The sequence below is a fragment of the Hakea prostrata genome, chromosome 4 (assembly GCF_041222555.1).
Source record: "Hakea prostrata isolate BN-2017 chromosome 4, UWA_Hpros_2, whole genome shotgun sequence".
Taxonomy (NCBI): domain Eukaryota; kingdom Viridiplantae; phylum Streptophyta; class Magnoliopsida; order Proteales; family Proteaceae; genus Hakea; species Hakea prostrata.
Genome location: NC_142603.1, coordinates 25,157,359 through 25,173,673, shown reverse-complemented (window position 1 = coordinate 25,173,673; position 16,315 = coordinate 25,157,359). Strand labels below are relative to the sequence as shown.

The 16,315-nt window shown below is 38.9% G+C and overlaps 2 pseudogenes; one reads left to right on the top strand and one right to left on the bottom strand.

Annotated features, from left to right (window-relative positions):
• Positions 1–160: 160 nt before the first annotated feature.
• On the bottom strand, positions 161–3,708 carry LOC149018589 (uncharacterized; annotated as a pseudogene).
• Positions 3,709–4,154: 446 nt separating this feature from the next.
• On the top strand, positions 4,155–5,921 carry LOC149018588 (exopolygalacturonase-like; annotated as a pseudogene).
• Positions 5,922–16,315: the final 10,394 nt, after the last annotated feature.

The window sequence follows — 16,315 nt, the reverse complement described above, 5'->3', positions numbered from 1 at the left end:
AGAGACCAAACCCACCAAAATGGCGTGGGAATGGCCCTGTAGCTGTATCACTATCCAAAGTGATGCCACGCTTGGGTCATTTTTGTCAGATTTCAGAATTCAGATACATTGTAAATTGATACAAATCTTTTTTTGGTAAAATAAATTGACACATTTTACCTCATAGCAGAATAGTAGTGTTTGCTATTGGAGAGAAGCCAATTGCTTCCAATCCTGCTTTTGTGTAGTATCGAGCATCTGTTAGACGTTGGATAAAGCTCTGGTTTGTCAAGTTTTCCATTTGCTTTCTTTACTGCTCCTTGTAAAAGTTCCCACCATGGATTAGAGTTATCTGAAGCAGTGAGGACTGGCTTCCCAAAGTCATCAAGAGTGGAAGCCTTGCTTTTGAACTGTCCCAAGCAGACGAGTTTAGAATCGAAAAATGCATTCTCAAAACACAAAAATAACAATTTTGATGCTTCTGATCTTACTATGGATATTTGACACTCATGAAGGATTGCAAAAAATATATTAACAGTGACCAGAAGTAGCAAACTATAGATGGAGGGAAGCAATTTGCTTTTACACTTTTCCTTTCACTGAACTTGTTCATACGAAAAATATTTGAAACTGCTCTAGTACCAGTTTAATTGCAAAGAAAATAATAAATAAAATGCTTCAAATTAATAAAATCTTTCAAGTTCTTCCATACCTCAAATGTCATGTTGCGAGAAGAAAATGCCCATTCCTATGCAATTCTTTTCTCCAATGCTTTCTCATCAGCAGTTGGTGGGATTCGTATGTCAAAACTTGCCTCAGCTTCGGATGGCTGCAGATTCATAAGGAACCCCTGAAGAAAGGAACATGAACATCAGAAAGGCTTTATCCCAACTTGTGGGTATGCAGAGTGCTAAGCCCTTGGCAAAATAATTGCCTACACTACTACATGGCAAACATGGGCTTAGAAAACCCTAGTGGAAGCGCTTTTCTCCAGCTCTGAGAAAACCGACCGTCGCCGTGCTTTGAGGTGGAGAGCCTCTATCTCTGTGCCTTCTCTTCTTGCTTTCTCTTGTTTTTTTTTCTTCGTTACATTCGTTTCTCTCTTTCTCCGAGTCTGTTCTCCATTTATCTCACCGCCTCTCTATCTTGTTTCCCTTCGTTTCTTTCTCCTCTTCATTCCTCTTCGCACTTTTCTCTCCGATCCTCTCCTATTTCAGTTTCTCTTTCTCTCCGCTTTCTCTCTGTTTTCTATCTTTCCTTAAGGCTGCGTTTGTTTGCTGGAATAAAGGTGGGGTGGGAAAATTCTCGAAAAAAGTGTAGATTTCTTACTTTTCCTTTAAATCCCAAAATAGTAGATTGTTTGGTTGCTTGGGGTGGGAAAGTGAGAGACAAGTTTCCTTGAATCAAGGAAACTTGTTTGCTGATGTGGCAGCCCAACTTTCCCACCCCATGCTATTTTAAAACCCCACATATTTGGTGGGACTTTGTGGGAAAGTGGGAAAAGTAAAAAGTAGGATCCACCCCTATCACTTTTCCACAAAACCCTTTCCTTCTCCCTCACCCCACTACACATGGGACCCACATGTTTTTTTTCCCACCCCACCTTTGCAAACAAACGCAGCCTAATCGGTGTAAGTTTTCAGCTATTAAAAAAATAAAAATTTCTAAGTTTCTCTTTCTCTTCGTTTTTTGTTTTTCCCAACAGGTGGAAGTTTCTGGTTATCAAAAAAGAAGAAGAGAGATGCGAGATCCAATCGTGCATTCTGCACATCTAAAGTTTTTACACCGGAGCTAGAAGTGTCTCCCGCGGATCTAAAAGTTTTGCTACTACGAGCGTCTCTTGTAGTTGGTCGCCTTCAGCATTTCTACGCCGCGGCTTTTGTTTTCGCCCTTGTGGCGTGTACTTCTCTCCGCCCATGTGGTGTGTATTTCCGTCCTTGTGGCGTGTATGATGGAGGATACATATCTCGTAATTTTTGTGCTTATTTGTTGTTGTGGTTGTTACAATCCTTAGTCTATGGACTTATTGGGCTCAATCTATTCCTTAGCCTGGATGACCTTGTCTATTGCATTTATTACATTTGGTCAGTTTTTATTCTTTGGTTTAGACCGAACCTTGTGTTTTCATGCATTTATCTTTTGTATTTCTTATTTTCTTTGGTGTGTTTGTATTTCCTTTCGAATTCATGAATGAAGATTTCAACTTCTTACCCAAAAAAAAAAAGACCGGGCCCATTGTCTAGTTATTTTGAACTAAAAAGAAAGTGACCAAGTAATAAAGCTGTAATTCTTTTTCTCTGTTAGAAACCCATGAATTGAATGCAAAATTGTTGAATTTAGAGCGATCAATCACACACAATCGAATAGAAAACAAGGAAAAAGGAGACATGGATTTTACCCTGGTTCACCTTACTGTGAGGCTATATCCAACATTAGGTTTTTCACTATATTATTCTTGAAAACAACTACATACAATGCTCTATTAGAAGAGATCAAATATATAGGAGCTTAGAAACCCTAAGCCACCGCTATTCATGGGCCCCGCCCCAAACTAAAAACAAACTTCGAGGCCCACAAAAACATGGACCCTCTACAGGATATGGAGGCGTTGCCTCCACACCTCCGCCCGCTCACTGGGTAGCGGGACCCGTGCCTGTCGGCAACACAATGAGAAGCATGAGCCATACTCAACAAAAACTAATGTTATTTACTTGATAAAATAATGATAAATTGGTTATAATTTTGCCAATCACCCTCAAGGCACACCATTAGCACTCATATAATAATCTCTAACTATTCACATTTTACCGGTATTTATAACCCATAATCAACCTTAATCCCCCCCTCTCTCTCTCTCTACCACTTGGCATGATCCTAGGGCCTATCATTCTCCCTTCCTATTGCTTATATACAGTTTTCTCCTCCCCTTATCTTCTCTTTTGATGTTTTTTTGGGTAATTTGACATTCTATGCTCCCCTGTTTTGCTCAAATTTGAATTATTAGTTTATGTTTGAAACTTCTAATGAGTTTTAGGTCTAGAATCAATATATTCATTCAACCTTTAAGAGTTCTCTACTTTTTGAGACTTTAGCTTACAGTTGGAGATGGTGCCCCAGCCTTCAAGAAGTCTATGTTCAATGAAATGACATCGCCTTCTTCCTTCAAACCCGCCTTCACCATGTCCAGTTGGGCAGCTCGGAACCTCCTCACAATCTCTATGCTCTTCAATAAGTTCTCCATGGCACCGTCGTCGTAAAGTTTTGACCTTAGTGGCTTTGATCACTAACCACCATGGACATCTCTCCGCAAAGAAAACACAATAATTTTCATTGGGTGATGCAATCCCTGCAGAGTTTCAAATCAAGGGTTTGCGATTCAAGGCCGATGGATTTGGCTTGAGAGTGAATGAAATCTGCAGCAGCATAGTATTTAGGGCAAGGTATTGTTGGAACCTGAAGATTATCTCCGTTGAATCATCTGGTAACGAAACAACTACTGTCGATATGAATAAGAAGAAGAGCATAATGGAAATTCTCTCCATTTTTTTTCTTTCAGGAGAGAGAGCACTGAGAGTAGTGAAGTTGTTCTTCCAGCTCAGTCTTTAAAGAGTTGAAATCTCCAGTTTGAAACCATTGCTCTAAGAGATTTCGAGAGATCAAACCAATGCAAAAGAAATCACACGGAACATAACCAAAAGTTTCCAGTCGACTAATTGGAGCAAAAACCATGCATTAGAAGGTTGTTAACGTGAAAGATGCATGCAATAATCATGCAAGAAATATATATTGTTTGATTTAGCGATTTAAGGATTCTTTTTAATATTAAAAATAAAAATTTATGCATTTGGTTCGCTTTGTGAAGATGTCACCAAGGTAGAGTGCTTACATCCGCAGAAGTAGAAGGAAGGGAGGAAGAGAGGGATAATAGGTAGTTCATTCCCGATTTCTGGTGGATATTTTAGCTGACGATTGTGGCTATAGAAAAAAGTATATATTCTTGGAAGAAGTTAGTTATGGCCGTTGGTATCCAACCCAAGTATCACAATGTTGAATTTCATATAAATTCGAATCTCCTGTTGAGAGGAAAATGGGAAAGATCATCCTGAAAACAAATTAAATTCCATCCAGGAAAAAGAAAAAGAAAAAGAAAAAGTCAAATAAAAAAGGGAAGAATTATGCAAGGTGCTATTCTCTTCTGGCTTTTCTTAACTTCTTTTACCTGGATTGTTAACGGAGAAAGAATCCTTGGAAAAAAAGTAATTGCAAAGACCCCTAAAAAGACAGCAGCTGCACCAGGAGGCTCCGGCGGCACTTTCGACGTTATGCGTTATGGCGCTAAAGGAGATGAACGAAGTGACGATACCAACGTAATCAATCCTCAATTCTTAATTCTCATTCTTTTTTTTTTTCTTTTTTTTTTTTTTTTCTTTTCTTTTCTTCTTTTTCTTTTATGGTTTGCAGAGAGAGATTATGAACCCTAAATTTTGCAGGCTTTCATGGCGGCTTGGAAAGAAACATGTCAATCTTCAGGTTCAGCGACACTTTCCATACCAAAAGGAAGTTTCTTGGTTGGTCCCCTTAAATTCAAGGGGCCCTCCAAAAACACTGGTTCCCTTACTGTCCAGATGCAGGTGTATTTCTATAGCAAAAAAACCATTTCTTTCTTCTCAAAACAAATTGGATTGTCCCCTAACATGTGGTTTTCGATTATCTGTACAGGGTGACTTGAAGGCAATCACGGATTTGGGCAAGTATGATTCGGATGATTGGGTCGAGTTTGGATGGGTGACCGGATTGACGTTGACCGGAGGTGGGACTTTTGATGGCCAAGGCGCTGTATCATAGCCTGCCAATAAATGCCCTAAAAGTCTCACCAATTGTAAAGTTCTTCCAACAGTAAGTGGATATGGATTCAACTATTTTACTTGCTGGTTTTGTGTAATCTATCGTTAGGGTTTCATTAACAAAGGTAACTTATTTTGTTGCAGAGTGTGAAGTTTGTTAGCATGACCAAAACAATAGTGAAGGGGATAAAGTCTTTAAATAGCAAGTTCTTCCACATTGCTTTGCTAAGCTGCACAGACTTCCAAGGGAGCGATATCACAATCACTGCACCAGGAGACAGCCCTAACACAGATGGAATCCACATAGAACGAAGCAAGTGGTGTTAGCATCTCTAATTCTGTAATTGGTACCGGCGATGATTGCATCTCCATCGGACAAGCCAATTCCAATGTCCACATCAATGGTATCACTGCAGGACCTGGTCACGGCATCCAGGTTGGTGCATGGATCGATCTTGATCTTAAATCCTCGCTACAAAACCTCAAATTCATTCACGAATTTTGTTGATATGATTGCTTCTTGTAGTGTTGGAAGCTTGGGGAAATACCCGAAGGAAGGTGATGTGAGAGGGCTTACTGTTGAAAATTGTAAATTAAGTGGAACAAGGAATGGAATTAGGATCAAGACATGGCAAAACTCACCTGACGCCAGTGCGGCTTCTAACATGACCTTTGAACACATTGAAATGAAAAGTGTTACTAATCCAATCATCATCGACCAGACATATTGTCCTTACGCCAAATGCGATGAAAATGTTAGTAGCAAGAAACCATCAAATTCGTTCATTGCTGCAACTTTTTTGCTTCGTTGAGGCGTTTTAACAAACACTTTGGAACATGGCAAATGGATTAATATTGCAGGCACCATCAAAAGTTGCGTTGAGTGATGTGTCCTTCAGGCACATTACAGGAACTTCAGCTTCTCCAGTGGTGGTGACATTGGAGTGTAGCCAAGGGGTGCCATGTAAGAATGTGAATCTTGAAGATATTCACTTGGAACCTGCAACAGGAGGAACCGCAACTACGTCATCGTGTCAGCATGTCAATGCCAAATATATTGGAACCCAGATTCCTCCAGCCTGTAAATCCACCCTGTAAGCATAGGGTTCGGCTCCTCTCCAGAGGGTGAATATCTCCCCCGGGGGGCCCACTGAAATCTAACATCTTGCCAGGTGGAATATACCGATTCAAGGATTCTTTTTACCATAATTTTAATCTATGCCCCCCTTAGCCAATGGAGGGTTAGTAGGATAGCCAAGAACTTGAATTCTCTCAAAAGTGAGAGATCGTGGGATGAACCCTGCTGGCGGCATATGTAATATCTCCATCCCCCAATTTCCCTATGTATAACCAACTAAGAACACTCAGTTGGTTAACAGTTAATTCAATAAATTTTATGATGAAAATACCTTTGTGTCCTTTTGGATTTCGTTTATTTCTTTACTAATGTTGGGTCCCCTTAATGTAATATATTATGTGTGGGTCCCAGTCAGACTAACAGTATTTATCATTATTAAGTATATTCAAATTTCAAATGTGACGGGACCAAAATGCCCCTTAGGTTATTTAATACATTGTGTTAATATATGGTTTTTTTTTTTTGGGGAGAAAATTAATATATGGTTTTAAAAAGAGATAATTGGTCATTAAGCGTTAATTATATGGTTAATATATATAATAACACAATGTATTAAATAATATGAGGGCATTTTGGTCCTTCTCCGTTTGAAATTTGAATATACTTAACGGCGGCTAACAATGTTTGTCTAGTTGGGACCCACACGTAATGTATTACGCTAAGGGGACCCGCATTAGTTTGTGGTCCACTAAGGGAACCCACATGTATGAAACATTTTTTTTTAAACTACCAAAATAAATACGAGGAAAAAAAAAACTTACCAAACTAAACAAAATCACATCTTTCTTTCGTTCTGATTTCTTTTATTTTATCTTTATCCTTATTTTTTGGTAAGGGTTCTTACTTTTATTTGACCTACCAAACAAATCTACAAAAAGAACAAAAAATAAGAACTTATCAAAAAATTCCCTCACAAAAACGCAAGTGAAGTTTGAAGCTTCAAACCTCTGCAACCTAAGGCGGAAGGCCAAGAATCTACTTTGAATCCATTGATTTAGCTCTTCATTTTTTGGTGTTAAAGTATTGGTTTTCAACTTGATCAGAGGTTTTGATCCTCTTCTTGAATCCTTTGTTGAGTTCTAAATTTCAGCAGCAAGAACTCTGATCACCATGAAAGAGAATTTGTTATGGGCGACGGTAGAGGCCTAAGTCATTATGGAGATTATTGTCAGAACTGTAATATCCAGCCCTATTCTAACCCTGACCATAACCCGGATCCAGTGTTGTATTCAGGTCCGAAGACCCGAAGTGGTGGTAGAAGAGACCTATTGGACCATTCTGATTGATGATCATGATTCGGAGACTGAGCCTATGGACATTGATGATGATACCCCTTGCTTAAATGCATTATCAGTGTTTAAGGAAAATCTGCGCATCGGAGAAGTTTAATCTCGTTGATATACCTAATGATCTCCTATGCACAATCCGAAGGTATTCCCCGAAACTAGACTTCTTGATTGAATTGTGGAAGAAAACCTCACTCAAATTGACCTTGTATAGCCTTTCAAATCCCTACTTGAAGTTGCTGAACTAAACCTGTTTTTCTGCTGAGAAACATTTTGGTCGATCCTTTTGGTCGATGCCATCGACCAAAACCATCGACCAAAGATTCCCAGTCTACCAAGTTAAAGATTCCATGGAATATTCCTATTCTATTTATTATGACCTCGAGCCTTGAGCCTTGTGCAATCATTTTCTCACCTGAAATCGTGGGGAGAGCTTCCCAAGGCACCTCCTTGGCTAATGTGAAGGGCACCTCATCAAAAACTCATTGTTTACTATTGATTCTTGTCTACTTCTTCCACACTAAGGTATAAATCACCATTCCACTCTCTATCCTACCATTTTCTATTCTTTTCTTTTCCTTTCTTGCTGGTGAGACATTGGAAATGGTGCTGCAACCTTGCAACCACCACTTCAAGTGTCTACACATGATTAACCTGAGTTTCTTAGCCATCCATTGATGCTATGCCTTCACCTCATGCCTAGCATATGTATTCCTCTATTTTTCTATTAGCATCATGTCATTTTGTACCAAACTGAGTTGTAGGACATGCTATGTTTATGTTTATTACTTCTATATGATTCCAATAAAAATTCTATTAGTTCCCCTAGCTATTACATGCCATTTCTATGACAATGCAATCAATCCCAACTCATACCATGATGTTTGTCACTTGAACTTGTTAGCTCAATTTGGGGCTTTTTGTCTGGACCATTGGATTGGGTAAATTTCTTGACCTATAGTGTCCTACTACTGTTGTTAAGTGTTCCTCCAAGTTTCAGATTGATCCGAACACCGGAAAACCAATTTAGGATGAAAACACCCAAAATCCATCATTCTGTCCCGAAGGAAATTTTGGTTGATCCTTTTGGTCGATACCATCGACCAAAACCATCGACCAAAGTTGTTGCTGACAGCAACCTTGGCCCGTTTTGATCCAATTGATATCCAATCTTCCTAATTTCTTCTCTAACTTATTATTGATGTTTGTTTAGGGCCTTAACAATTATTTTGGACTATTTATTGGTACTCTCAATTCATCATCAATTCAACCCAAGGTAAGGATGGTTATCTCCATAAATATATAGATCACCAACTTATGATTTATGTTCTTGTTTATGAATAGAACCTTTTGATTTCTCTTAAATCTTTATAAGACTGTTATATATGTGTTAGAACAATAGTATTGACATCTTCATACTTTTGTCATGTTACCTTACTATTCTTGTTTACTTATATCTATGATGATTCATTTCAATATCATGATTTAAATTTTATGATAAGATGCATTGGATGCATGAAAGATGATGAACTTGAATATGTGATTGCTTACGTATTGACTTGGGATTGCGGAGTGTTCTATTGACACTTCTGTCCTTAGGCATTGGAGGGAATAGTATGGGATGTTCTCCAATGGTGCCTATCGACATTCTCCCGGGTTATTGGATGACATACATAGGACTGTCTAGTTGGTTGGCTAGGTTTATCCTTGTTGTGTCAGACCCGAATCGGAAGGGCATTGAGACCGAACAACCCGTGGTAGTGTATGGTTGGATGGGCGCTCTAGGCCAGTAACCAATCCGGTAGGGGACATAAACCATGCTACGGATACCCGAAAGGGGCCATTTATTGGTAGGGTTGCAAATGGCTAGACTTGGGCTCACGGGCGCTCAAGACCGGTAACCAATCCGTGAGAGGACGTGAGAGCTTCCCGTTTACTATTTGTGGATGACCAATAGGGTTGATGAGTCCGAAATCCTGGATTTCGCTGACTCTAGTGTGAAGGATACCGGAAAGGATCGTCGGGGGCGAGGAATGGACGTATCTGGATCTGACTTGACCGACTGAGTAGATGACTTGCATTGGGCTAGGCTTTTCTGTGACATGCGCCAGTACTTATACCAAATGGTGATGTGAGAGAGTGGTGACCTATTCCCTTACCATGGTTTTTGAGATGACTTTATTGAACTTCCCTGGCAGACCCAAGATATCTTGTATGATTGAGGGGGAGTGACTGACCACCCAAAGACGTATGGTGCTATGACTTAAAGCATGTCTACCTTAGAGACTAGCATTTATAGAGTTAGAATCATACTGCATCATATGTTCCATATCACATTGCATTATGTATGTTCTATATGTGTATGATTTCTAATTATGGAATAACTGCCTTGCTGAGTTCTTCGAACTCATTCCTTTTGTACAAATTTTTTTAGATTATCCTACAGGTACCGAAGACTATGATGGCACCCCCTTCGAGACGGACTATGATTCCGCATACTACTCTTCGGGTAGTGGCATCTATGAAGATCCGAGTGTTGGTACCGAGAAGGATTACTATCCGCACCAGGGTTAGCCCCACGGTTGTGAGGGAGCGGCAAAGCTGGGTTTACTTCATCCGTATTTATGGAACCTTTGGTCATGTAACTAACTTGTTTTTGGGATTATCTTTTTGATACTGGAACTTGTAATTAACTTATTCACACTTCTTTTCCGCTGCTCTGAGAGAGTGGTTATCATACCCTCTCTCACCTTTATGATTATGTTCACACTTTACTGTTATCTGTCTTCCGCACTCTGATTTATTTAATCTTATCTTATTCATGATATCTAGTATTAAATGTTTTTACTTTGATTATCTTTGTTCATGATTATGTCATTGTGTATGTGGAAAGCATGGACCTACGAATCTTGATCCTTGGACTGTGGATCACATTCCTGGGTATTCCAAATGAGGTACCGGCTGGGTGGATGTGACAAGAACAAACACCGCAAAATAGTGAATCGGAAAAGAAACAAAAATGAAAACATACAGTGATTTAACGTGGTTCACACACCGATGTGGTATACTATGTCCACGGCCGAAGAATAAGAGATTTTCCACCTTGTAAATTAAAGACAAAATGAGATCTTACAACCAATCGCTAAGAACGGCGTTACAAGAACTCTAATCGAAAATCTCAAATCTCTCAGTAATATGGTAGGCAAACATAAGATACATATCTATAGACTCTAATCAGTTAAACGGTGTCGGGCCCAAGCCCACCTCTTCCACCATAGATCTCCGCTAACGGGTCATTCAGGTCGCCCACTAAAATATGTCGGTGCGGGTTCATCTTCAAAATCGGGTATAAGAATTCGGGTCAAAGCACAACAATTCTAAGACCAGATTTTTATTAGAGGTTGCAACATTGAAGGGTTACTATTTACCTAACTTGATATGTTCTGATAAAAATTTAATTCATTTTGTTTTGTGTTGTACATGCTCGAGCGCTTTTGGTTGTCAAAATCCATGAGAAATAAAAATGAGATTTAACAGCAAGGGAAGAGACATTTTTGAACTCTGGGCCTTGACATTGAATAGAACGTTGACTGCAGAGAACAAGTTCTTCTTTCGCAAGTCGCAGGTTTGGTGAGTTATTTTCCTTCTTATTTATTTGAAGAGCTAAATGATGGATTTAAGTGAACAATGGATTTAAGCAAACAGTTGGTCTTCCTCTTTGGTTTGAGAAGTTGCAGAGGAACGGTTTGTTTTTCACCATTGTTTTCAAACTCTACCATTTATTTGCAGGGAGTTAGTTTGATGATTGGGTTAAATAAAAGAAAGAAACTCGAAATAATACAAGGGTATTTTGGTCACAGAAAATTGTAAAATCAACGGTATTTGTAAAGTTGAATATAGTTGCTCATTTCTGAAAACCACAGGGGAACAAAATGCAGAAGAAATCTCTTTTGAACAAAAGGTGACTGGAACAAACTTCCAAATGTCCAGATGAAAATTACTTTTATCTTATTTTCTTTCCTTGTACCCTAATCAAGAGGTCCAAATTACCTATGCGAGAGAGAGAAATTGTACTAAATGTGCAGATGAAAATTACTTTTTATCTTATTTTGAGCAAAAGATGACTGGGCCCATTGTCTAGTTGTTTTGAACTGATAAAACAATGACCAACTAATAAAGCTGTAACTCTTTTTCTCTGTTAGGAACCCGCGTATCGAATGCAAAATTGTTAATATTAGAGCGATCAATCACACACAATCGAATAGAAAACAAGGAAGAAGGAGACACGGATTTTACCCTAGTTCACCTCAGTGTGAGGCTGATATAGAGGAAATATGATCGAACCTGGTTCGTACTCAGTTTGACCCTCGACCCCTGTCGAGGCGGAGGGAATCGACTCGCTTCTGAGTGAGCCGCGTCAAGAAGATAGCTTGCTGAGGAAGAAAACTAAATCGGCAAGAGACACGCCCTAATCCGACTTATGGATTAGGTTAATTACTGTCACATCCCGCCAAATACACCCAGCCTATACCCTATCTGGGTTACCCGGGGGAGTGATCCACAACCCAAAAGGTCAAGTTTAGGAATGATCATATCCATTTAGCACAATAACATAATCAAAAGCAAGAACAAATCATTGTATTCTAATAAGTTAATAGTAAAAGTCAAGAAAGGATCACAGACGTATCACTAAAGAATATCAGAGTGCGGAATAACAAGATACCAAATCAAAAGACAATTGTAGAGTATAGCAGAAATATACCCCACAACATATGTGGAAGGTAGATCGAAATCTAAAGCAAGCTCTAAGCTAATACAAGTAAAATAAAAGTCTAGAAGAAACAAGAGAATCTAATCCACATCTTCAGTCAGCTCTTCTTCTTCTTTAGTCTTCATCTTCTTCACTTTAGGGTCATGCTCTTGAAGCTTTAGATCAGCATCTAGCGCACGATCCCATCGACGAATAAGATGATGCCAGCTGCCATCAATAGGAGTTGTCAGTGCAGCCCAAATCTGAGTGTTGGCTGCCTCGCTGTTCATTACCTTGTCCAAGGACATCCGGAGCTGTACCATGTACGGAAAGGTCCTCCGTACTAGGGCACGGGTTCTCTTTCATACCTGCAACGTCATCTAAAAACAAGTCCCCCGAAGGGTAAGCTCAAAAGAACTTAGCAAGTAAACCAAACACAATAAGCATCTTCACATGCATTCACAAACAAACATATATGCAATGATATGAAACAATAAATACAATATGCTTCTAACTCTATATATGTATGCTGGTCTCTATTGGCAGACATGCTTTAAGTCATAGCACCATACTTCTTTGGGTAGGTCTCAATCACACATCATCGGTTGGCAAAGGGTCCTTCATCCATCTTGGACAATCCATGGCTGGGGGTTAAGTCACCGCTCTCTCACATAACCGTTTGGTCTAAGTATTGGCACATGTCAGTGTAAAGCCTAGCTCAATGCAAGTCTTCTACTTAGTCATATCAACTCAGATCCAGATACGTCCATTCCTCGCCCCTGGCGATCCTTTCCGGTATCCTTCACACTAGAGTCAGTGTATCCTATGGCTACAACCAACTTGGACTACAGACTCATCAACCCTATAGGTCATCCACATATAGTAAACGTGAAGCTCTCATGTCTTCTCACGGGTTGGTTACCGGTCTTGAACGCCCATGAGCCCAAGTCTATCCATATGCAACCCTACCCATAAATGGCCCCCACAATGTGATTCATGTCCCCTCACGGGTTGGTTACCGGTCTTCAGCGCCCATGAATCCTCATTGCAACCATGGGTCGTTCGGTCTCAATACCCTTCCGAATCGGGTCTGATATAATAGGGAATATCCTAGCCAAACACTGCTAGACAAGTCCTAGGTATGACATCCAATAATCCGGGAAAGTGTCAAAGGGCAACATTGGAAATATCCCATACTATCCCCAATGATGTCCAAGGACAGAAATGTCAAAAGGACATTCCCCAATCCCAAATCATATCTAAACAATCACAATCATAATTCAGTCATATCATCCACGACAGATATCTCATCAAATAGAAGAGTATAATAAGACAAGATTAAATGAATAAGTATTCATTCATGATCAAGTACATAAAGTAAATAAGGAAATAAGATCCTACTGTACTTACAACATTCATATCATAATGGAAACTAACATAATAGTAGCTAAATCATGCATTCATGTCATAATACATAAAGACATGTAAATAGGCATACTGTGAGTTGGAATACTCTACTCGTAATCCGAACTTATAGTCTTCAAATAAGAAATCAGAGAACAGATCCAAAATCACCTAAACAAGCTTGACAAAACATGTATAGGTCATAAGAAGTGATTCCAAAAGATTGGAGTTGAAACGGATCAAAAACAGAGTTGCTGTCACTGCGGGTTGACTGGCTGGGTTTAGTGCTCCAGTCGACCCAGGCAATCTACCCAATAGCAAATCCGAAAATAAAAATAGAATCTTGATCCGAAACCTATGCTACACAAACCAAAATGCGACGAAACTTTGAGAGATTGTCTAACACAGTAGTCTAAGACTAAAAAGCATAATTTAGACATCAAACCACCATTAAAACCATTACTTACTAATTTAGAATCATAGTTTCTATTTTGGAAAACAAGACTTTCTAATTTGGAAAACAACATGGTTTTCATTGAAAACAAGCTATGAATGAAAGAGATGAAGTAGAGATGTTGAGATCTCATTCTAGTACATGAACACAGTAAATCAAGAGTAAGAATGATCATAGAGATGCAGCTAATATGCTAGAAGAAATCAAAATAAGAACATGATCATAGTTTAAGAAGAAATCACGAAAATCATGTAGAGAATGAATATGAAATCATAGCATATAGAATGAGAAGAGATTGTAGAATATATGATTGCAGAGATGCAATATCTTCCTTATAATCTCAGATCAGAGAAGAGAATGATCATAGTAAGAATGAATCAATAGCATAATAGATTGAATACTAACCTTTGATTGAAGAACAAGAGAGAGAAAGCTTTAGAGTTGAATGTAGATCTTCTTCTACACCAAAGGAGGCTTGGAGATGAGTTTCCTTCGTTCTCTAGGTGTTTTGGAGGCTAGGGATACTAAAACACAAAGTTATGAGGTATATATAGCAATAAGGACCTAAACAGAAGATTTTGCTCGAATTCTGTTTCTGCGGGTTGATTGGATGGTTGAATGGCCCACTCGACCCAGCCAGTCGACCCAGGCTGACAGCAAAGCCTAAAACAGGGATTTGAGGGCCTTTCTCTTATCGGAATCAAACGAAACTTTCTACACAACAACTATAACTTACCTAGCATAGGAAAATGGCTTTAAATCATATCTAACCATTCTCTAAGGTCATCAACCAATCTTCTCTTCATCAAGGTGCATTCTCTTTTCTAAATCAACCAAGCTCTTCAAGTAAGGAATTCCATCATCAATTTTCTATGGGTTTTCGAATCTACACTAAGGGAGAGGTCCGACTTGACTTCCTAGGACCTTCTAAACATATCAACACCATACTCAAGGTCCAACTTTAAGGTCAAACATCAAACAAGTTCTTCTTCATCAAAACAAATAGGGTGTCTAATTTAGGTTTTGGGCTGGATTTCACATTCTCCCCCCCTTAAAATAATTTCGTCCTCGAAATTGGGAGAGTACTTGGCTTCCAAAGAGATGGTGGTACTTCGCTTCTAACTGGACTTCCTTCTCTTAAAATCTACGAGAAACAAATAACGATAAGACTTCTGTAAGAAAACAGGGGAGTAAATCTAACATGCTTTGAAATCAAATTGAAAGTATGATCATGGCTTCATGAAGATTTCACAAGGATCATGGCGAAGATCTATATGAAGATAATAAAAACCTTAAGAATGAAAGGAGATTGTAGAAGAGATGGTTGCAAGGATGCAGCATCTTCTTCGTAATCTCAATCACAAGGAATAAATCATAGCAAGAGTAGATCAATACAACACAAGAGAGATTACTAATCTTTTATTAAAGAATAGGAGATGAAATGTTTGAAGTCTTGAAACAATTAGAAGGAATAACAATTCATGGAGATCACATTTGATTTCTCTTCGAAATCATCATGTGGAAAATTCACAAGGTTATATAGTGTATGGAGATCCACTCTAGAACAGTAGGGATAGAAGGATCAGTCATGGGAATGATTTAAGATCACCCTCCTATCAAAGGGAATGGGAGGCACAAGAAGAATTTGTAGAGAGAATAGATCAGCTTCGAGGTAAACGTCTAATAAAAGAAACTAGGCAACTCATACGACAAAGAATAAATCGAACAATGTATATGGTATGTATGCATTTGGCACAACAACAAGGTTAGGATTAGGTGGGTTTTCACAATCTCCCCCCCTTAAAAAAATTTCGTCCTTGAAATTGAAAGCATACTTGGGCTTCCACTAAGATGAGCAAACTTCTTCAGGGGTGTGATTCTTCCACCGAAACTTTACCAGGGGATGGAAGGTACAATGAAAAATAGATCTAATAGGTAGAGAACACTGGAATCTTGGCTGACTTCTTAAACAGCTAAGAAGAACTCAAAACAATACTCACAGGCACTTCAATCAAGACTAGGCAAACTCATATGGCAAGAATAAATCAAAACAATGCATTTAGCCTATATGCAATGCATCAGTAAGGATTAAATCGAGCAATGCATATGATATGTATGTAATGTATAAGCAAAGAATAAATCAGGGCAATGCATGTGGTATTCATACAATGCACAAGCAAAGATAAATCAAAATAGTGCATATGGTATTTATACAATGCATAAGTAAAGAATAGATCAATAGCAGAAGTTAAATGATAAGAGCAATGTACTGGTTACGAGATCTTGATTTGGTTCTAACTCACTTTCAACAATGTTAATCACTTTATTGGCAGGAGGGGCATGAATTGGCTTCGCAGCTAAAGCAATTCGATGACTTGGTTTATGAGGGCAGAGACAGGCAGTGTGTCCTTTTTGATGGCAGTAAAAACAAACAAGTTCTCTCTGTCCTACAGGTCGCAC